Raw genomic sequence first — 22532 nt, 5'->3', positions numbered from 1 at the left:
GGAATCTTTTGTAAAAGTTATACAGAATTATTTTTTTTTTTGTGTGTGTGATTGGCTACATTATTCCCGCATGAAATATTAGAACACTAAGCATTAATTAATTTTTAGTTGAATATTATTAAAAAGTGCGTTTAAACTAACGAAAAATAGTCGCGTCGGTACACTTTCAGGTAATCTGTCTAGGCGAATTCGTTCTTTATGTGAATTACGTGACACGCGGTGTATGCAGGATGTTCATAAAAGAATGCCCTAAGTAATAATTGCTGTTGCATATTAATTTAGCAAAATTTGTTGGGATTAAATTAGGTACTTATTGATAATTTTTTTAACCTGTGAAAATATGCATAATTTTTTTTTTGTAAATGGAACCTCTTAAATATACAAGCCGTTGGGATCAAACCCACGACCTCCCCAGTATGATAAACGTCATGCAATGGCGAAACAAAAATGACTTTCTAAGTGTTACGTCACGCCTTATAGCAATAGAAGTGTAACAGAAATATTCACGCAAAATTACAGATATTTGTAAATTTGTAAATTTGAATATTTTCACAAAAACAACTGTAACACTACAAGATAGTGTTCACAGTAATACTGGGTTCGGATTCATACCATGACATTTTTTCTTTGTGTTGTCACAGAACCTCCAATAATTAAAGTTATTTGTAAACCGTTCCCTGAATAGCTTTCCAGTATTAACTGCGCACATAATAAGCATGATACACCAAAATAAAGCGAAATTGTTGATATTCGATTTTATCTTTTCCGTGGTTTAAAAAAATTATGTTTGAATGAAACATCAATTAACCATAGCCATGTTGTTTTTCCAACAGAGATCTTTACGTTCACGACACTTGTTTTCAAGGCTGGAGCCGATTCACTGTCTTGTGATATGATTTAGTGCGCAGACGATTTAGGTTTAGTATCCACGAACAAATTTGTTTACAAAAGACAATACAAAGTTTACAGGGAGATGAACAGGCTTGCTAAACTCAGGGCAAATCGGAATAGGGAATGCTAAATTTATCGATTAACATGTCATAATCGGCATTCAAGTATTTTATAACCATTTTTTTTTATCTTTACGTAGTTTGTATTAAAAATCCAACAGTCTTTTGATTCCAGTGCAAACGAAATATGTTTTGGATTAATTTGACATTCTCCAGCCTTCTATTATACAATTTATAATTTTATGCACGGTTAGTTATCCATAGTGGTTAACTTCAGAATTACATCGGACTAAAAAGAAATTGCAAATGTTAGCCGCAAACCATCACAGACAAGAACTCTTCCTCGTCCCAAATTGGCGTGCAGGGTCATCTGAGAACAAAAAAAGTTATATATTTGAATAACTCACGATATTCGTAGTTTTATTGTTCGTTTTTGAATATTGACGTTAAAAATAATTTTTTACCTACATTGTGTACATTTATATATGTTTACAATAAATTATATTTTCTATTTAGTTTTACTTTTATTTACAAGTAATATTTCGCAGGCAAAAAGTATTTTTTTTGCACACGGTAGTAATATTCTTTATTAGGGAAACAAGACCTCAGATATATATTTTTTCGGTACAAAATTTGCGGAGATGTAAAGAAACATTAGAACCAAATGATAGTTATTAGTTACTGACAGTACATGCTACGTGCTTCATAAGCGAACCTATTTAAAATGTTCAGTCCTTAAAATCGGGTTGAATATTGTTTGAAACGAATCACTAACGGTTGGAAATCTTTTAAACTGTCTACATAGGTAATATAAGGTTTTTTTCTATACATGACTAAAACTCTCATGTATTTTTGGTTTGTCGTGAGCTCCTTTTATTGTTTTAGATTCTAATTTATAGACCGCGTTATTGTAGTTGATAATAGGCTATCACATGTACAACTTTTATATAAAAAAAAATTAATCAGCTCAGCCAGAACAAAGTAGGAATGTAGAACGAGTGCTCCAATAGGTGAAGCAATCGTGGTTTTGTTATAAATGTTAAAACTTAGGTTTAATTAGCTCTATTACAACTCATTTTAAGAAGAGAATGAATGAAATGAAGAATAATTCATCTGAACTGTTTTTTTATAGATAGAATGCCATATAAATCCTTATACAGTTTCTTGGAAACCTCCTTCTTCCAGCACACAATACAGTAAAAAAATAAATAAAAAAAGCTACAGCAACGCATGCCGGTGCGATAGAACCACACTCGAGAGTGATATCGTGCTGACAAAATGTCGAAGGGGACTGCAAAAAATGAGCGGCCCCTCTTGTCACAAAATCGTAGATTTGCTACGGTAGTCTCGAAAGGGAGGCGTTACCGTGTCACGGAGACGTGAACGCGGCCGTCTTTACAAATCGCCATAATGGTGGGCTGGAACGGAGCCCGGAGTCGTTCGGGGAATTTCCACTTGACTGCGCCGTGGAGTGCCCGTGCTGCTACCTACCCGCGGAGACTAGAATCAATACGGAGCAGTTGAACAGCAGCGCGGCGGGTGGCCGAGCCGTCTGAAAGCTTTATTCCTCCGCCGCTCCAGTTTTATGTAACGGTTATCGTCTTTATTCAAACGTTAGCGTTTAACGATAATTTTAATGACAATAATATAAAGGTGTATACATACCTGACAGTTATGAGTTTAAGAACGTTATATCTGCGCTAATGAAAACACGTTTGAAAGTTACGGCCGATTTGTTTACGTAAAAAAAAAAAAAAAGGAAATAAGGTGTATTCTTAGAGATGGTTTTGAATTTGTTAAATAATCTGCAACGTGGTTTTACGTTTTAGCCCCGTTCTACAATGACACGGAAATGAAGACGCATCACGTAAACAGAGACAATTCTCACGGAGCACAGTTTCTACAATAGCACGCATACGAAGACGGGCGATGAGTTTTAATTTTCCCTGTATAGCCATTGCAAATTTGGAATATTTCACTTGTTTACAGTTTACACTGCCGCTCAGCACAACACGTGCCCAGTAAAACCAGTAAAATTATTTCAAAACATAAAATTATAATTAAAATACAATTTAATTATTTCAAAGAACGAATTTTTTAAGGGGCCCGCCTACCTGGGCACACATACGGTGTGCAGAGCTTCAGGAAAAACAACGCGATTTCAAAACTACTCAAGATATCCGAGTGGGGCCTATTTACGAATAGCATTTAAGAGTTCGCTGAGGCCCGAAAAGTACTTTTAATTTTTGATCATGTTTTTAAACTGTATTTTTAGAAGCGTTAAAATGCCTAAAACGCGTGTTTTCAGAGTAATTTTTAGGCATAAAACAATCAGTACAGTTTCTTGAAAGCACTTAAGGGGCTTGCATAACACCTTTATCTTCATTTCTCCGCCATATAATGTTACGGTCACCGCTCAAATTTCACAGTTATCCTGTGACGACGAGACGAATGCGCGCCAGTTCAGAGCCTTGCGCTTAGAGGCTATACCGCGCTCGAAGCACCATAGAGCGTCGCTCTTATCACCCCGCCTCACTAACACACATACACCCCTGACGAGGCGGGCCCCTTAAGGCACTGCTTAGAATTAAAGTTTAAAAAAAATAATAAAATTAAGAGTATTTTGTGAAAAGTTAAAAGGATTAGTGACAGGCTTATATAAATTGGGCCAATATTGCTGTATATAATTTTTAAAAGATGTATTTCAATGATAGTACACATCTGTTTATTAAAAAAAAAAAATATTTTAGGTATGTATTCACCAAGTGACTAAACTGACTGTGATTTGGAAATTTTGTTAGGTTAGTTGTAACATAAATATAGCAAAATACAAACTAATCGTGTCTCGGGATAATTTGTTTATTAAAATGTGCTAGTTGAAATACGGGTTCCTTCATTCAAGAAGGCAGTAAAAAAGTAATTATATTTAGTGTATATTGATGTCAGTTACTTATTATTTTATGTTATTTTCGATAAGGTTTCTTGTTCTCAAGATTTTACTATACTACGTGATCGGTAAGGGAAAATTTACAGTGCTCGCCAGAGTTTTTATTTGATCGTGGATCACTTTTATGTGTTAGCTATCATAATATAATTATAAAATAAATATAATAAAATAGGAAACAATTCATTAGTTTGGAAACTGTATGAATCAAATAGTAGACTAGCGACATTTACTCGTTTATGTATTTTGTAAAGAATATTTTAATAAATATGCATAGAATTTCTAAAGCAAATTAAATTTCTGGTTAAAAGAATAAATATTTAATTAAAAAAAAACTGCATCCCTTGTGGGGATCGAACCCACGACCTTTGGATTAGAAGTCCAACGCGCTATCCTCTGCGCCAAAGGGACAGATGATGGTTGGTGTAATATAATTGTCTATATATAAGTTGTGCCAGTGGCAACAACGTTATTAAAAGTGTCTATATTGTATTTAATGCTTCAAAGAGATTTCATAAACCTATCATTAATGTGCCGAAACTTTCCATTGCCGTTACCTGAAATTATTTATAGCATTCTATAAATACATTCCTACTCATGTACTGTTGCCAAATAATTAGAAACCTCCTAAATCTTTAAAAACTACGCCATATATAAATTTAAAAAAAAAAGTTTGTTTTGTGCAAATTTACCTTCGGCAGTACCCTACGTGCATTGTTCGTTACCGCATTCTTGCGGAACAAATAACTTCATGTTTAGATGTGACGTGTTCTGACGCAAGACATGAAAAACCTATTTAATTTTCTTATCATCACTTGGTGCCAGAGAAAATTGAGTAAAAAAAAAAAAGAAAAAACGATATATATATATTTTTAACTTTCAGTTTCGACTCATTTCAAAACCAAGTTAGGTTAAGTGTTCGTTAGGGTGCAGCAAGAGAACATCGTCGCTTACTCTCCCTTTCACATTCTCGCCATAGCCCTGGACTTTTTTAAAAGCCTGTTTGCATGCATGCAACATCTGGCACTTCCAAACCTCCAGTGTAAAAATGCCTGACATTAAAACGTTGACCAACCTGAGAACTAATGTCCGAGAGAAAACATGAACTCCTGCGATACGTGTCTAGACCTTTTTACTCTCAAGAGTAAATGCATCTTGATAGCGTGTCTGACAGTTTTATCACACAATATAACAAATACTTATTGCATGCAAATTGGTGTCAAGTGTAGTAAACACGTAATGAAGGCAATACTTGTAGCTTCTGTTCAAGGACGTTCAACTTGTGAGATAGTGTCATACAATTCGTGAGAATTTATAAGTGCAATGGCAAGGAAAGAATAACCAAGGAGTGATGTAAATGATTATGAATCGAGGCCGATGTTGTGGGATGTTCATGATAGAGAATATAGAGTTAGTTGCAAGAAACATGCTGCTTTGAAAGAAATAAGCAGAGAACTATGATAGATCGATATATATATATATATATATATATATATATATATATATATATAACAGTACATACTCTATGAAATCAGTTCAAAAAGATGTAAGAAAAAAAGTCGGGACAAGGAACTAGTAATAATTTTATTATTTTTCCGAATGAACCAATTGTGTACTTGATTTTTTTTTTCATTTTCTAATAACTTTACCCAGAAAAATTTCACTTTAATCTATGTGTGCTGAAAAAAAATATATATATAAATTATATTATATTAATTATATTAATATGTACTTACAAACATCGATACCAACATGATTTTACACTCAAATTAATGATATTAAAAATTAGCCTATTTAAACAATGTAATACAACCTTAGAGACCTTTTTATATATAATCGGCTTGTCATTTCGTGTTTCACGTCTTATTTGTAAACTACTTACGTTCATTTCATCTGCCCGCCATCTTATTTCATAGTTATATTTTTGGAGCTGAAATTAGTTCCAGTGTTCAGTATAGATATGTTAACAACAATCTGCTAAAAAGTAAGTCTCTGACACTTATCACATTAATCTGTTTCAGGTCTAATCATGTCCAATACTTTTCCCAGCGACATAATATTTATGTCATAAAAGAGCACTAGTTCGAAGAGTTCGGACACAGCATTACATCTCTCGGCTAAAATTATTTTAAAATGCAAGTATATTTAATTATTCTGATATTGTGTAATTTTTACTCCCAACTTACCTAGTCAGTCTATACACACATATAATAATTTGATAGAATAGGGTTTACTTATAATACTCTTAAAAAATAAAGCAAATTCCAGCATGACCTAGAAATAAATTTGCATGGTCACTTCCTTGAAATTATTTGTATAGTAACTTAAAAGATTTTAAAACAAATGTTGCCGCGCTTCTATAAGGCCCTTAGACATTTTTTAAAAGTAATTTAATAAAATAAGGTGACATATTCAACATATTGATATGCCAACACGTGACATGACCAACCAACTACAATTCGCTTGTTTTGCTTCATAGCATAGCAGTAAGTAATACAATGAAGGCGTGAGAAAGGGGGGGGGGGGGGGTGAGAAGTGCTCTTAAAGTAGTTTTTACTATCTCGCAATTATTATCCCCACTTTTCCACACCTATATATTGTGATTGGAAATAAAAAGTCATCTGTAATTTATATTTTTGTCAATCATATCTTTTTCATTGTGTAATTCAAACAGTTTGATTCCAAACAATTCTAAATGTTTTAGTAATTACGTGAGGTGTTTTTCTTTTAATTTGGACCACTCCCTCTCCCTTGATGAGATTTCGTGAGATGTGGTGAGACCTCACGTCTCCTCTCACATGAGATTTACCCTATCATTTTTAAATAACTAAATTTATTTTCATGTATGTTATGCATTTTGCTACATACCACTAAATACCTAAGCGTTAATACTGATGGAATAAGAGGAGAAAAATAATAATACTACATTTAAGGTTCACTATTACATATTTATTTAAATTAAGTAAAAGTAAAAATAGATTGTGACACCACCTTCCCTAATTCTTCACTTACTCCATGGGCATTTAAGTGATTATTCTATAATAAATGTCTACGAGCTCAGACTTTTAGTTTTTTTTAGAAACTGTAAAATATTTTTTTATTCTTGAAATAATAAAAATTTCAGTAGCCATGAAAATTTATGTACTGCCAAAATGGAATACCCCCAAAAAAGTAAAATAATAAATTTAATGATTTTTTATCAGTTGTTAAAATAATGTATGTTCTTGGAATTTAAAAAATAACGTGAGATTTTCAATGAGATTTGATGAGATTAAGCTGGACCCCCCCCCCCCCCCCCCCCCCATTTTGAGCTCACGTGATTAATGGATGCTCTATTTGGAGCCAAACCAGATGCAGTAATATAAATTATTTTTATTTAGCACAGCATAAAGATTACAACTAATTAAATAATATGTCAAGACTTGAATTAGAATTTATTAGCTGTTTGTTCTACTAAATGCAAGTTTAACGAAAATTTATCATAGATTGTTTATTTCACGGTGTGTAACAACAGTGAGACAAGATTGGCGTCTCTGAAAAAAAATTGTAGGAAAGTTACTAAAAGTGATTTTTTTTGTTCCACTGATTTTCCTTTAGCCTCTCAGCTTCCCGGAGCGGGAAACAAGTGAGTGTGCAATGTTGTATACCTTATTTTAAATAATTAACTAAACGAACACAGCAGGTAGACGCGCATGCGCTCTGGGAAGTAAAGTGACGCGCATTTGCGAAAAAAAAACTCTAATTAAAAATAATAAGTTGCATCAGCGCAATTTTTCAACTAACCTTAGCGAAGCAAAAAAAAACTCGAGTTTCAGAATTTAATTTAATTTTTTTAGAATGGTTTCCAAACTCAGATATTACCTTATTTGTTTTGAACTACAGACATACGAATAACGTTACTAGTGGCTAGTGGTAACCCTTAATAACCAGCAACTCAAAAAAATGTGCAAAGTAATCAAATATATAATATGTGCCTTTCTAATGCTAACAATATTGCATAATTGAAAGTATGATTCCAGTGTTTAACTAATATCGCTCACTTTTCCTGTCATGTGAACGTGCCTGGAACCTACCAAGCAGGGCCGGCGCGTCCATATAGGCGAACTAGGCAACCGCCTAGGGCACCAAGTAGCTGGGGGCGGCGCAGCACGACACATAACAGCTGATATAATATGTTTAACGATTATTGAAACTAGATGAAAATGGATTTTTGTAACAGTTTGGAAAGTTTATATTGATATAAGTAATTATTTAAAGTCCACGGTGACCTGTTTATGATTTGTAATAAGTAAAAAAGTATAAAAAAAAACAAGCCTGCTTACATTTGATTGTTGACAAAATCTTAGGCTTACGTGATGTATTTTGAGGCAAGGAAAATTTTTTTTGTGGTGTCCGGCCGGGTGGGGGGGGGGGGGGAAGGGGAAGCATTAAGGTTTTTCGCCTAGGGCGCCAATTTACCTTGCACCGACCCTGCTACCAAGCCAGTTTAAAGTTTTAGCAATACTGCAGCCAAATATTATTGTGTGGGAGATGTAAATTTAAATCATTAGTTCTAAATGTGTTCACTTATAAGAAAATAAGAGATTTAACAGAATTATTAATGTTTTTGATAATTTTTGTTTGCGCGAATGACGTAAGGTTAATTACGAGCCCCGAGTAAATGTCAATTTTTGCACGTAGCGAAATTATACCCGTGGTGTGGGTGTGGTTAGGCAAATACATAGAATTTTCTCCAAAAGTGTCCTTATTTAGGGAACTATCTTCTCTCACACGATCGCTAAATGCTCTTTCTTAATGCGCTCGTCTGGAAGTATTAAAACACCCTTGTAAAAAATGTTTCGTACAATAGAAAAACTTAATAAATGCAAAAGTCAAATAAATAATTACCTACGTTGTAGGCTGTATACTGCGTAACTCACTGGGTTATTATAATTCTGTTTAACATCAAAGATATTTTATGTAAGTACTAACTCATGAAAATTTAATGCTCGTATTTCATGTCGTTTTGTTTTAGTCTGCTGCACGCAAAGAAAGTCCTACCCTTCAGCCTTTTGTATATGCATGTATTCTTTTTTTTTCTTCCTCTCTTTCCCTCTCACTCTCTCCTCCTCTGTGCTTCTCTGCTAGCGTGTGTGTGTTAGAATGTGTATTAGTATGTATATCGCACAGTCATTCAGGTTGTCTGGGAGATAATTAATTGTAAACGTATTTATACTTTTATACACCAATTGCAAATAATTGATTTAAATTATATGTGCTGTATTTGGTTGAAATGTTTACATGAGGTATTTTATTGCAGTGAGGATGTATTTTATATTATTTTTTTTATTGCTTAGGCCTATTATATTGGTCCGTGGGATAATTATTTTTTGCTTAGGTCTACTCATTTATCCAGGGCATGATGTTTTGATACTTTATATCTTACCAAAAAAACGGAAAGTACATATATTGGATGTATTTACTTTTTTAAATTGAAAATATTTAAAGTTCTATATACTCATCTAAAATTTTGATGTACTTGACAACAAATTACTTAAAACTTTAATTAGCATTTAGTTGTCCTGCAGAGCATAAGTTATCTCAAATTGGTTCGAGGTCAATTTTGCACAAATCGTTATTCGCCTTAACTTGTTCTAACCTTTCTCTGTACAATGATAAGTAAATACGTATACAATTTTACGCTATCATCTTAAAAAGGAGCATGTTGTCTACCTGAGATAATACTACGGGTATATTAAAGCTCAACCTCACTCATCATGTTTGTTTCATTTGTTTATGCTAGTTACAGATATTAATGAAAGAATATTTATAAGTAAAAAAATTATGAGAGTTAAATTGCATCCATTATCCAACTGCGGGAACACAGTAAGTGAAACAATAGTGAGTGACAGTATTGGAGTTAGTAAATCAAAATATTAAATAACATGTAACGTACATACGTCTGGCGACGCAATTTGCGTCATGGCATAATACGTAATGCTTATATTATAACTTTTAAGTGCCCTGCCTACACGGTGTGCAGAGTTTCAGAAAGAGCGACACGATTTGAAAACCGCTCAGGATATCCGAGTGGTGTCTGTTCAAGTAAATGATTTAAGAATACGCCGAGGTCGGATGAGATCTCTTCCTTTATTTCGTTTTTAAACTGTATTTTTACGAGAGTTAAAATGGCTAAAACGTGTATTTCAAAATAATTTGTGGGCTGAAACACCAGGTACAGATTTTTGAAAGTACCTTTATCTTCATTTCTCCAATATATATTGTTTTGGTTACCACTCAAATCTCATAGTTGCCATATGCACGACGAGAAGACTTCGCGCCATTTCACAGCCTTGCGCTTAGAGGCGATACCGCGCTAGAAGCACCAGCGAGCGTCGCACTTATCACGCATGCAACCCTAGCGTAGGTCCTCTTGATTTATCCAGGGCATGATTTTTTTGATACTTTATATCTTACCAAAAAACTAAAACTACATATAATTGTATGTATTAACTTTTTTTTAATTGAAAGTGCTGTATGCTCATCTAAAATTTTGATGTACTCGACAACAACTTCCTTAAAACTTCTTTAAAACTTTTCTGGATGTCTCTCTTTTTTTAAAAGTCTATAAAGTGCATTATTGTAAATCGCAATAATTGAAAACGTTTGTTTTGGTATTTACACGAATTGGTTAAAACAACCCAGATGAGTCGTTGAAAAAAAAAAATTATGGTAACGAATGTGTTTGAAGAGTATGTTTCAGTTGTGCTTGAGTGGCGATGTTTTCGCGCATCAGCTGTCTCTCCCCCTCAATACCACTTTACCCTCCCACTCAGAGACAGCTATCAAGACGTCTGGTTCTTACGTTAGCACTTTGAACGATTATTTATGTGACAGCTACGCATAACGGGTTATTTGCTCGCCGTAACTCGCGAAGACTTTAGAACGTTGAAAGCGAATTTTTTTCCCCTTTTAATTTTTCGCCTTTTACTTTTGGACCTTTCAAGGCGACCTCTCCCGTCACGCCTCTCGCTCGTCGACACTCACTGCAGGGCTTGAACCCGTGGCATTTGATGGGGTAATATGGAGGAGGGAGGGGTAGAATAAGAGAAAATGGAGTGTTACGAGTTCACTCTTGAAGTCTCTTCGATCTTCCGTCCATTGTGCTTTGGTAATGAGATGAGACCGGCGAAACCGACAATTTCGTTTTTACAGCATGTCAACTCAACGAAATAATTATGTTCATGAACTTTGCGTGCCAAGCAGGCCGGTTAGCTCTCGTGTGATGAAGTGTTGTAGTTAAAGGAAGGGCAGCTTTAAAAATTGAAGCGCACGGCAATTTTCTTGGAACGATTTTGAAAAAAAAAACACGCAGAAAAGGCCCATCTCTAGTGACTTTTGTCGAGACAAAAGTTAAGGATAAGTTTGTGATAATATTCGAAACACTTATACGTACACGAGCAGAAAAATATTAATATTTTGTAAAATAAATATTGTTGGCTTACGAAAATTGGACGTTGAAACATCACTGATTTTATTTCTTTTTTGATGGGCTTACGAAATTTGTCTTATGACAAAAATTGGCCATATAAATGAAAAAAATTGGTTCTCTGTAAAGTCGGTTTACGGACGATAGTTTAACGTAACAACGTCATAACAAAATATTGATGAAATTATTAATCCAGAAGAAAAGGAAATATCATTCGGCCTGAGACTGAGCCGTAATAGGTTTTTAGAACCAAACCATTTAAGTATTATATTCTTTGAGGAATATATATTTTTAATTTTTATATATTTTGTATGATAAAATCTACCTCTGCATACTTTTATGAATAAAATTGAATCATTTTTATTGAATTAACACTATTTTGTATGGATACAAAGGAGTGAAATGAAATGTACAATTTAATTAACAAATTTACTTTTATTTGCATTCATTAATTCAAATATGTTTATAACCTTTGAAGTGTCGCGCGCGCCGTGTTTATTTTTACAAGTACAAAAAAAATTTGCAGTGACCGGGATTCGTACTGACAACCTTTGGGTGGAGTCAGCCATGCCAACCGCACGGCCACGAGGCCCTATTGAAAATAATTGTTTCAGATGTTATAAATATATTCCACGCACGATATTAGTTTGAATTTCTTTTAACTAGCATATTCTCTGTTGGACTCGAAATATTTACACGCTCGTGGGCTCATAACTATACGGTGTGTGATTTTGTTGATCAAATAATAACTCATGACAAATAATTACCAATGTCAAACTAAAGCGTGAAAAGTATCATACCAGCAATAAATATTTAGTTACACAGCTAAAACAATACTCATACAACACTGTTTAAATATAATGATTTACACTAGTAATTCAAATAATACGTACTTGTAAGAACGCCATTTCTTGCCGGCCCAGTTCTCTGTACCGTCCGCAACATACCAGAGAGATGCCACGCATGCGTGAACACATCCGTAGTGGGACATCCGAAGTAGGACAATTTTTCGTGCGTGCAGCCAGCGTTCATCGATTTATTAGACGTTGTCACGTCAAAAAGGTTTTGTTAAGTCAAATAAATATTTGCGTTACTATTAACAAGCATATTATCTTTGAAAGATTTGTGACTTGATGTAGGTTTTTGGACATACGCCATTGCTTAGCACATGTATGTCTGCAGAAGAAAACTACAAAAAAACACAAATGACAAAAAACACAAATTAAGCAAAAATTGCTGTTGTCAGGATTTAACGCCACACAATATTCCACAACAGGAATATGGTCAACAATCAAGGAAAAACAAAGAAAAATGGACTAACAGAAAGAAAAACCCCCACAAATGATGACAGCACAAAAATTCCGAACCCAAAATAATTCAACACAACAGTTGAATCGAGACAAAAAACACAGCAAAACGAAAAGACGAAACAAAACACAATAGTTTTCCAAAAAAACAAAACGAGAAATTTAAAAAAAAACACAAAAAAATTTTTTTTTGCTTAATTTGTTTTTTTTTTTTGTAGTTTTCTTCTACAGACACACATGTGCTAAGCAATGGCGTATGTCCAAAAACTTACATCAAGTCATTAAAAAGCATGTTTGAACTAAATGAAGTTAGCTATGAACTTCTGCGTATTGTTTATTAAATGAATGGTAGTAATAGAAAAGTATGAACTAATTTTTTACAGTATCCATGAATTACAATTTATTTATAGCATTTTTACTGTGCAGAACCTGCGCGGTTCGAAATAAAAAAAATATTATTACATATTTTAAAATTTGGTAAGCTGTTTCAGTAATGCTGTCGTAGTTTCGGCCATTTAAACTAGTTGTTTAAATCAACAATTTATTTGCCGATAAGAACTCTGGTGCACCAAATATGTCATTGTTAGCAGATGGTCGGAGTGATCTATTCCCTCTGCAAACTTCTACTTGCTCTGTAATAATGTAATAAGCTGGTGGTACTAGAATTCGTAAAACTACAATTGCAAATAACGCTTTCCTACCAGTATAAATCACGAGGATTATTTCTATACATACTCTTGGCTTGCGATTGTTACGCTCTTTCTTTTACATACTGCTAATGAGATAAAAAGTTTCACATAAAACATGGGTCCCAAATGATGTGTTTAGCTCCTGGATATTAACTCAAGATAAAATATGAAATTTTTGAGTGCTTTGAGCGCACGAAGCATTACCAGACGCTTGTTTAAGGATTTTTTTTTAATCGTGTGGTAATGAGCTTGCCTTACCCTCATCCCGCAGACACATATTTCATGCACACCGTGTGTAATTTTATGGTGCAGTTAATAAGGATAAAGTTGCGGCCGAAGTCAGATGTTAATTAAAATATATGTAAGGGTAATTTTTTATTCTGAAATTACTAAAACACCTGTTTGAACTGTTTCCGCGACCAAAAAAAAGGTACTTAAAACTGGAGTGCAGCTGCGAGATATAAAATAATCATTCTGTTCTCGAGTGACTGCGTCTTATACAATGCTGACCCGACGGGAAAATTGTTTAATAACCTTTAATGCAACGACGATTAGCAAGATTATTGGAAAGACGGTAGCGGTAGAGATAGAAAAGCTTATTTATATTTTTAATGCGTCTTATAGCGTTTGGAAAACTTATCAAGCAATTGTAAAAATAACGAATGAAAAAAAGCTTCATTAATCATAATATGTTAAATGGTAAATATACCGTTAACAAGACTAGTACCTACGGTGTTTTTATTCGTAAAAGGAGGTCATTGATTAAAAAATACTTTGACATTTTTAATAAAAGATTAAAGTTAGATTTGTATCAACTAGCATAAATTAATTTTGGTTTCTCTGCCTAAACTTTATTTACTCTCGATCAACTTATCGTCATGTTAATATATATTTTTCCAACTTGGTTTTTTTTAAGGAGGCAATCGGTTAATTACTTTAAGTACTGTGGATTTAAAAAAAAATGCCTGTGTGAAATTAAAACGACCAAATGAATGATAATGTGTGGGTTAAAAAAAAGATTATTCATTGAACCTGAGTCGAATGCCCGAATAATTCGCGTTAATGCATCCTCGAATTTTTATTATTTTCTGTTGGTGAAATTAGAATTAAAAAATTAGTTTAGGTCTGTTACATAAATACAATTCTTGAAAAAAATAGTTTTCGTTGTGAAACATCGTAGCTCTCGGTGCACAGCATTTGATAGGAGTAATTTTCTGAATTGAACCGAAGTCGCATGGAACGGAAATGTGTAACCACGTTGCTGCCATCTGTGGCGGATAGCGCGCAAAAAAGGTTCACAAAGCCAAAGGAAACTTAATAGTATTAGTTAATTGTTTAGTAAATTTTAAATAGATGCGCAGCGTTTTAATAAAATTCCTTGTCGAAAATCGGGTCCTAAGCTGGGGTTTAGTATTTTTATTCCAAGTCATTTGGCCTTTATTGGAGAAGTTTTTAATCGAATGATGCAGTAGTCGAAGTATATGCTCCGGCAGCGAATTCTAGCGGTGGGTGTGATTTAGTTGGAAACACATTTTACGTAAATTTATCACGTTCGGCATCATTTTAAAGAATTCTACGGTAAAATTTCGTGTCCAATAAGTGTGTTTGCAACACGAGGACACGTGAATTTGCTCGTTACCGAGGCTAGAATTTTACACATACACTGCCGAGTACTCTGGAAGATTAATTCTCATAATTTTTTTTCTTCCCCCTGGTAGGGAATGATCGGAGGTGATGGCGGTATCCGTGACAGGGGCAAAGAGTTGACCCCAAGAGAGGGCGCGCGCGACAAGGGATTACCGGCGCCTTCGGGAGGAGGCGGGGAAGAGATGCACCGTTGTTTAGCCAGAGAGAGAGAGAGAGAGAGAGAGAGAGAGAGAGAGAGAGAGAGAGAGAGAGAGAGAGAGAGAGAGAGAGGCCGCTCCGGTAACGATTCCTCCCACGGTTCATAACGGCGTGAACGACGATTCCCGCGGGGCGGCCGCGGTCACAATGCCGCCGAACAATTAAAAAAGAACCGCGCTGCGAGAGCCACAGGCTGCGAAGGGTGGATGAGGAGAGGAGTTGGAAGGATGATGAAGGAGGGCAAAAAAAAAAAAAGGATGATTAGGGGGGAGGGGGGGGGGGGGAGTTCAGCAGCCAACTGGAGCAGAGAGGCAGAGCGAGAGGACCGGTTCGCCGGCCAGACGGCTGGGAGAGGCGAAGACACCGTCCGTACGTACATGCATACGCACGCAGCACGGGAGTTCCACGCACATTTGAACTTGAACTGCTCAAACATTCAAATTTTTACGTTTGCTGTGCGGGATTGGTAGAGCCACTATTATTTCGCGGATTCATTTTTTCACTCCAGGTTGTAAACTCAATTATACATCTTAAAAAAAAAAAATCTGCGCGCGCACCGTGCAACAAAATTTTCACAGGATGAAAAATGGCTACAGACAAAAAAAAAGCTATATACAAATATAATAATAATATAATCATATTTTAGTGCTTTATGTTGAATACTGGTCCATATAATCAAAAACATATATTTATTATAAATATTAGTGATAGACATTCTTTTCATTATTTTATTTCTATTAATTATTTGCATGCAAATTTAAAGTTAATTTTTTAGTACGCCAAGTTAAGTATAAATTCTAACGTACATACTTACGTATACGAACTTTTTTTTAAAAAAGAGTTTAGATTAGTTTCGATAACAAGGTCACATCGTTTGGCGTGGTTGCACAAGACAGGGTAACCGCGTAACCATGTTCATAACTGACTCAGGTGTCAAGGGGCGTGTCATGAGTACTGTAGTCCAATCATCAACGCGAAGCATTCCTACATTACATACATTCCTACATTCCTAAATTACATATAATAAATTCTTCAAGTTTTTTTTAACCCAATGAATCAGCGAATCATCGTGCTTAAAGGTGAAGTAGACTTAAAGTACGTACACTGAGTAAAAAATAAAAAAGCAAGGAACCGAATTTCGGTTAACCACATTCCATCGTAAGAGTTATTATTTTTATTTTTTTATTTGTGCTAAACATTTTTATTATTTGTTTATTTATTTTTATGTAGCTTAACATTTCGTCGACAGCGATATAATTTGAGACGGATTCACTAACTATCAATCACAGGTGAAGGAAAGTGGAGATTCTCTGTCGTAAGGAACAATTCCGGCATTTTCTTGGAGTGATTCCGGTGAAACCTGGTAAAACAGAAATCACGATTAGCGGCAAGGACGTAACTAGACTAGTATCCATCCGGGGCTAGAACGCAACTTGGCGCCCACATTTTTCTTCTTTTTCCAGTTGAATCACTGTCCAAAATACTGTGATTAATAAAGGAAAGTCTCTTAAAAGTTCCCTGGTAGAGAAATGTTTTTTTTTTGCAAGCTGGCATATTCGCCCTGCTAAATACAGGGTTTCAATAAAAGAATGTCCCGGTTTCAATGACATATAATAACAGTTTAATTTAGACTATTCACAACAAATCGTACATACAATTGAAGGGGAAACTAACATAGATTTTTTTACAAATGTACAGTGCTGCACCTTTTTTTATACGGCACGCAAACAACCAAAAATCCAATTCTTCCCACACTTTGGTCAACAAGTCCGGAGTAAATGAAGCAATAGTCTCTTCAGTTCTGTGTTTTAACTCTGGCAAATCTTTAGGTAGCGGCGGAACGTAGACACAATCTTTTATAAAGCCCCAAAGAAAAAAAAGCCCCAAAGAAAAAAATCCCCAAAGAAAAAAATCGCACGGTGTTATGTCAGGTGAACGTGGAGGCCAGTGAAAAAGAGCTCTATCATCTTGACCATTACGACGAATCCAACGATCAGGGACTTCGACGTTCAACCACTCTCGTACAAAGAGATTCCAACGGGGAATGGCTCCACCATCTTGCCAAATAAAGTTTACAGGTTCACCCTCTGCTAATTGGGGAAAGAGCCATTATTTCGCGCTGCAAGCGAGAAAACTACAAAGCAGTATTCGCGCATACGCTTATCTAATACTGATTGAGTTACTCTTCAATTGTGACCATGAACCAACACTCTAAAACACTTACAGATGATAATATTAATTTTATAACTGGGACATTCATCTATTGACATAGTGTATATTGTGGTGACAAAAAATGTTTTAGCTTCTACAAAACAGATAGCAAACTTTTGTAGTAGTGTACATTAGATATGCTGTGGAACATAAAGTTTGATACTGAAATTAATTTCTAATCTTCGATCTCTTGGTTCAGTTTCAATCTCGTGTGCCAAATTTGTCACTGTCGAGATTTAAATATGTATTTTCTAATTGAAAATTCTTACAAGCCAATTTAAGAGAAATAAGATAGTTAATTTCCTCGCCAATAATTTAATAGGGAAATTCATCCTTTTTTGTGTCGGTGTTGGGCAAATTAATAGATATAATTTTTTCTTCGGTTAAAATTTATCAATCCAAGAATAATAATTTAAGTGGAAAAAGGTAATTAATTTGCCACGTACAACTCATTATGACTTCATCTTTCCAGTAGTAGTTACTTTTATTTTAACGTAATAAGTTGTGATTAAATTTTAAAAACGCAGGTCACGTAAGCTAGTTAGCTTTATACCGGATTCGCAGTTGATTGATTCACGCACACCGCAAGGAAGCAATTATTGTCTTCAACCGAGTATTACCTACATTCCACCGATAGAGAACATGTTTTCTCCCCTATGCCTGAAAAATTATGTTGTTGTGCCAGATAGTCCTTCGACATTGTGAATACAGGCAGGAAATTTAACACAAAAGCTTAAAGAGATAATAAAACTAAGATTATAATAGTCTCTGGACCACTTTGACCCATATTAGTGCTTATAGTGATGTCCAAAGCTCAGCACACATCATGCTACGTGAGCGTTTTGCTTTAGCACTTCCATACATTATTGTGAATACAAATTTTAACAGAAAATACTGACAAAAAATACTAATATGTGTTAATAGATGTCGATATGGAAACCTGTCGGCAAAGAAATGGTTCAGTTACCAAAATAGTGTTTTCTTGTTCTTGTAAAGTGAATCGTTATATCTAGTAAAAACTAATATAATTCTTAGGTATTGCTAATGTTAACAGATAATATTAAAATTTATATATATAATCAGAAAAAAAATATTTGTAATATCATAAAACGTGAATTGAAATGAAGCGATGTAAATTTGGTTGGTTTTTGCTGATGAAAGAAATATTTTCTGTTTCGAACGATGAAATGTGTGTTGTTTATTTCATTTTGTGTTTAAGTTCTAACGAATCATATCCAAGAAATTAAACAAGTAGCTTGCTTTTACTGTCTTGACAAAGCGAAACGAACAAAAAGGCGAAATAAACACATTACCATGGCATCAGATTAGTTTTGCGCTGCTTTTGAAGCAAAACAAAAATCATTTAGACCAGAACGCGGAGTGTATTTAAGTTGAACGAGAAATGATTCTGAATGCGACATGTTTAGGCGTGGTCTTGGACGGACCTTTACCAAGTATGTTTATAATTAGTTTAATATGTAAGTTGTTGGTGAATACAGTGCTATGTAAGAAAAACTGTGGGGCTGTTGTTTTGTATGGCCAGGATTATATGCTTCATCATCGCAATCCATGAGTTTATGTATAAATTAAGGGGTATTAAATCTTGCCATCTTGCAATTTCCAATATTTTGATCCACCTTGCAAAAATAAAACCTTCCGTGTTAAATTTTTTGGCTCGACGTGGCATTGTACTTAGCTTTGACTACTTTTAGAAGTCAACACTTGTGAACTGGTGTGAGTATCATGATAGTTGCAGTCGCCCGCGTGAAATAATGAGTTATTTTCTCGCGGCGCTTACAAACCAGAGCCTGTCAGTAAATAGAAGGTCGCAACAAGGTATATAATGTCTGGGAGATATGATTTAATCCTTGCCATGCCAAAAAATTAAGCTCAATAGTTAAAATATAGAATTACAGCCAAAATGAAAAATATCCAAGTTGGCGGTGCCTAATCGTCCTTGACGTCAGGTTTTTTTTTTAATATTGTAAAATTAATTTCATTAACATCGTAACAGTGTTGAATTTTTTTTTTTATGATTTCGATTTAATTCAAGGCAAATGCTGAGTAGCACAAGTTCAAATAGAGCTTTGCAGTTCCCCTTTCTCCTTTCGGGACCCTACCCTTATTCTTCACGTTCGTAAGCCATTCGTTCGCAGCCGTCCCTTTCACCGTGACGTCTAAATTGCAGCCTGCTTCGAGCGGTTGTTCCTCGTGAAATGACACCCCGCGCGCGCGGCTAAACGCGTCCAGGCGCGGAGCGGTCCTTGCGGGGCGGAACTGAAACGCTATCATTACTCGACTCGCCGCACCGTCCCGAGCTGCGGTGGCTTTAATTATCACGCCCAGCGCTCAACGGGAACATCAGTAAACACACCCTGAAATGTGTTCCGTGTGTACACTTTCATTTCTTGGCTTTTTTAATAACTGAACTGAAACTAAAACTTCAGAATAAACCCTACGAAATCTTAAAATGCCACCCTTTATAACTTGGAAGGCAATTATTAATTTTTTTTCTCCATTGCTAACGTGAAGAAATATTTTTTTTAAATGCACGAGTATCATTCATCCTTTTAATAAACGTAATTATTTATACTGGAAAAAAATTGGAAGGTGTATTAAAAACACGGTCATTTAAATAAGGTATAAACTTTGTGCGGGGAGATTTCTTGTAAATGCCTATCAAACTGTCTGCTGGCATTCTGAGTACATCTAACTGACATGACTATTTTTATGTTGAATAACAAAATAAAAACACGCAATTTTGATTGTCAATCGCTTTAATGTGATTATAATATTTTTTTCCAGAAAAACCGTTGCGGGACCTCAAGGTTGTACCGGTCAACGAACCATTTGGACGCTTACTCAGTGTTCTTAAATTATGAGTTAAACAGAAGGTTAGGCGCGTACCACCGCAGTTGCAAACTTCTGGCAACTTAGGCTGACAACCCCCAATTAACCTAGTTTTCTTTGACGTTTAACACCAATAAAAAACTTCAAAATTTTCTAGCAACTGTCCTTTCATGAATATGCCCGCAGTTGTATTTTTTTAATGAGTGCAAATTTTCATGCGTGGCAGCTTTACTACTTTTCTGCTAAAAGTTGCCACATGACAGGGTCTTCGTTGACTTACAGTACAATAACTTGGCGAAACAAATTTATTTTAAATTATTGATTGATCTGTAAAATATTAAAAATAATGAAAATAAAATAGGTCACGTCATTAATAATAAAATTACGTTTTTCAAAATAGTTAGCCGTACATTAGATTAATCTCTTGGTAAAGGAACATGGAGAAAAGTCATTTTTTCTGAAGACGACATGCTTTACATTACTGTCTCCTATTAAAGTAATGAGTAACTAAGTCTAGGCACCCGTCACAAAAAAATACTCCCTTGTAAATTTCCACCCAGTTGCATGGTTTTATTCTTATATATTTGGGTTTGGTGCTGCAAGACCATTATTTAGAATTTAGGAAAGGATTATAAAATACTGTTTAGAGATTGTTTCATAGCATATATATTTATGTGCGTTACATATTAATATCATAAATAAGTTTAAAAAATAAAATGTATACGTTAATGACGAATTCTTACAGAAATGAATCAGTTCTTAGTCGGGCAAACAAGTTGTAACCGATTCTCAGCATTTGTCTGATGCCATGCCTCCGATGTATGTAAGGTTTATTGTCCAACAAAGGAGTCTGTATACACTTTAACAGAGATTCTGCGTGAAACGTTTACAGGAATTGAATCCAGGACTGCTCGCCGGCAACCGCTTGCTCCTCTCGGGATACGCTGGGAGCATTTCCTTTCGCTTCGGGGCAGCACAAAACGCACACAAGCACTAGGTTATTTACATCGCGAGCACGCAACTTGGCATCCGTGCAGAGGGGTTGTAGGAAAGTTAGAGAAGGAAGGGGGGGGGGAGGGGGGAGCAAAAAGAATCACGTTAGCTTTTTCTCCGCAGCTTTCAGGGCACTCGAACGTCCGACTACGTCCACGCGTCGTGCTTCACGCCGATACCGTGCGTTGAAATCCCCCATCTCGCGTATGGCCGGCGTCGGAACTTGGTCGGCGAGGGGGTAGGGGGGGGAGACGCACAAAGAAGAAGAAGAAGACTATCGTGGAAGGGGGATGGTGGGGAACTAGCGGCTACCAAGAGACTTTCGCTCGCGCCCAATACACTTTGTAGCAGGCGAGGAAGTGTGACCAACGCGGACTTCCAAAACGGGAATGGGGAGGGGGGGGGGGGGGCACCCCGAAGAGATCCGAACCGTGTAATCGCCACTCGAAGCAGCCCCGGAGCCCCAGTCTTCTCGATGCTCCTTTTGTTGCCTTCTCCCTTTCCCCGTCCAACACACCGGTGAATAAGCGCCGCCTGGCACCTGCGCTACACCCCCTCGTCGACGACTTCCCTCCCGTCTCGTCACAAACTTTCCTCCGATGCATGGCCAGTCCTCCCATCCATCTCCGGCTGAAGAAAAAGTCCCGGGAGCGCGGCCTGTATAACTTTCCACAAGAGGGTTTTTCGGCAAAAGCGGCGTGTAATTTCGGGAATCGTGGGGCTAAGTTCGAGTGGCCATGGAATCCCAAAGGGAGAGATTTTTCTCTCTTCCCACCTATTCCTCATCACGACCCCTCCCCTCCCCAGGAAAAAAAAAACACCATTGGGAGACGTCCGTCTCGTCACCTCGAGCCCCGACGAAACTCGACGTGAACGAACCAGAAATTATGTTTGTTATTTTTTTTCCTTTGGAGATTCAAAGGAAAAAGAGCCGTTCTTCTTGTGCATTTTTCGTCCAAAAGTTCTGTGGTATAAGTTAAATATTTGTTTTTGTTCCATTGTCGTGGACAGCGAAGTCCAACCGACTGCCATATAAAGCAATTAATGCTAACTGGAGAAAGAATCGGCCGTGGTAATCTGCAAGGAATCATCCTAGAAATGGCCATAAGTTATTTCGCGAATCCCCGGGAGAGTTCAATATCAAACGAAATGTGCCACATCGCTCGTTTTTACTTCTTTTCAGGGGCGCAAATCTGTTGGATTCGCTTTTTGGGGGGGTGGGGGGGGGGGGGAGAAGAAGTGTTCCGCGCCACCCGAGAGTTTCGCGCGCTGAGT

The 22532-nt window shown here is 36.0% G+C and overlaps 2 protein-coding genes and 1 non-coding gene across 3 annotated transcripts in view; 1 reads left to right on the top strand and 2 right to left on the bottom strand.

Annotated features, from left to right (window-relative positions):
* The window catches only part of LOC134542940 (neuropeptide CCHamide-1 receptor-like), a 953117-nt gene that overhangs the window by 667758 nt on the left and 262827 nt on the right, over positions 1-22532 (bottom strand). The window lies entirely within an intron of this gene.
* LOC134543029 (uncharacterized) overlaps positions 1-22532 on the top strand; it is a 94197-nt gene that overhangs the window by 35235 nt on the left and 36430 nt on the right. The window lies entirely within an intron of this gene.
* On the bottom strand, positions 4233-4305 carry Trnar-ucu (transfer RNA arginine (anticodon UCU)). Its single transcript has one exon. It is a non-coding gene; the product is annotated as a tRNA-Arg (tRNA).

This window comes from Bacillus rossius, assembly GCF_032445375.1.
Source record: "Bacillus rossius redtenbacheri isolate Brsri chromosome 9 unlocalized genomic scaffold, Brsri_v3 Brsri_v3_scf9_2, whole genome shotgun sequence".
NCBI classification, from domain to species: domain Eukaryota; kingdom Metazoa; phylum Arthropoda; class Insecta; order Phasmatodea; family Bacillidae; genus Bacillus; species Bacillus rossius.
Note: the sequence above shows the minus strand (reverse complement) of the source record. Positions and strands in the feature narration are given on the sequence as shown.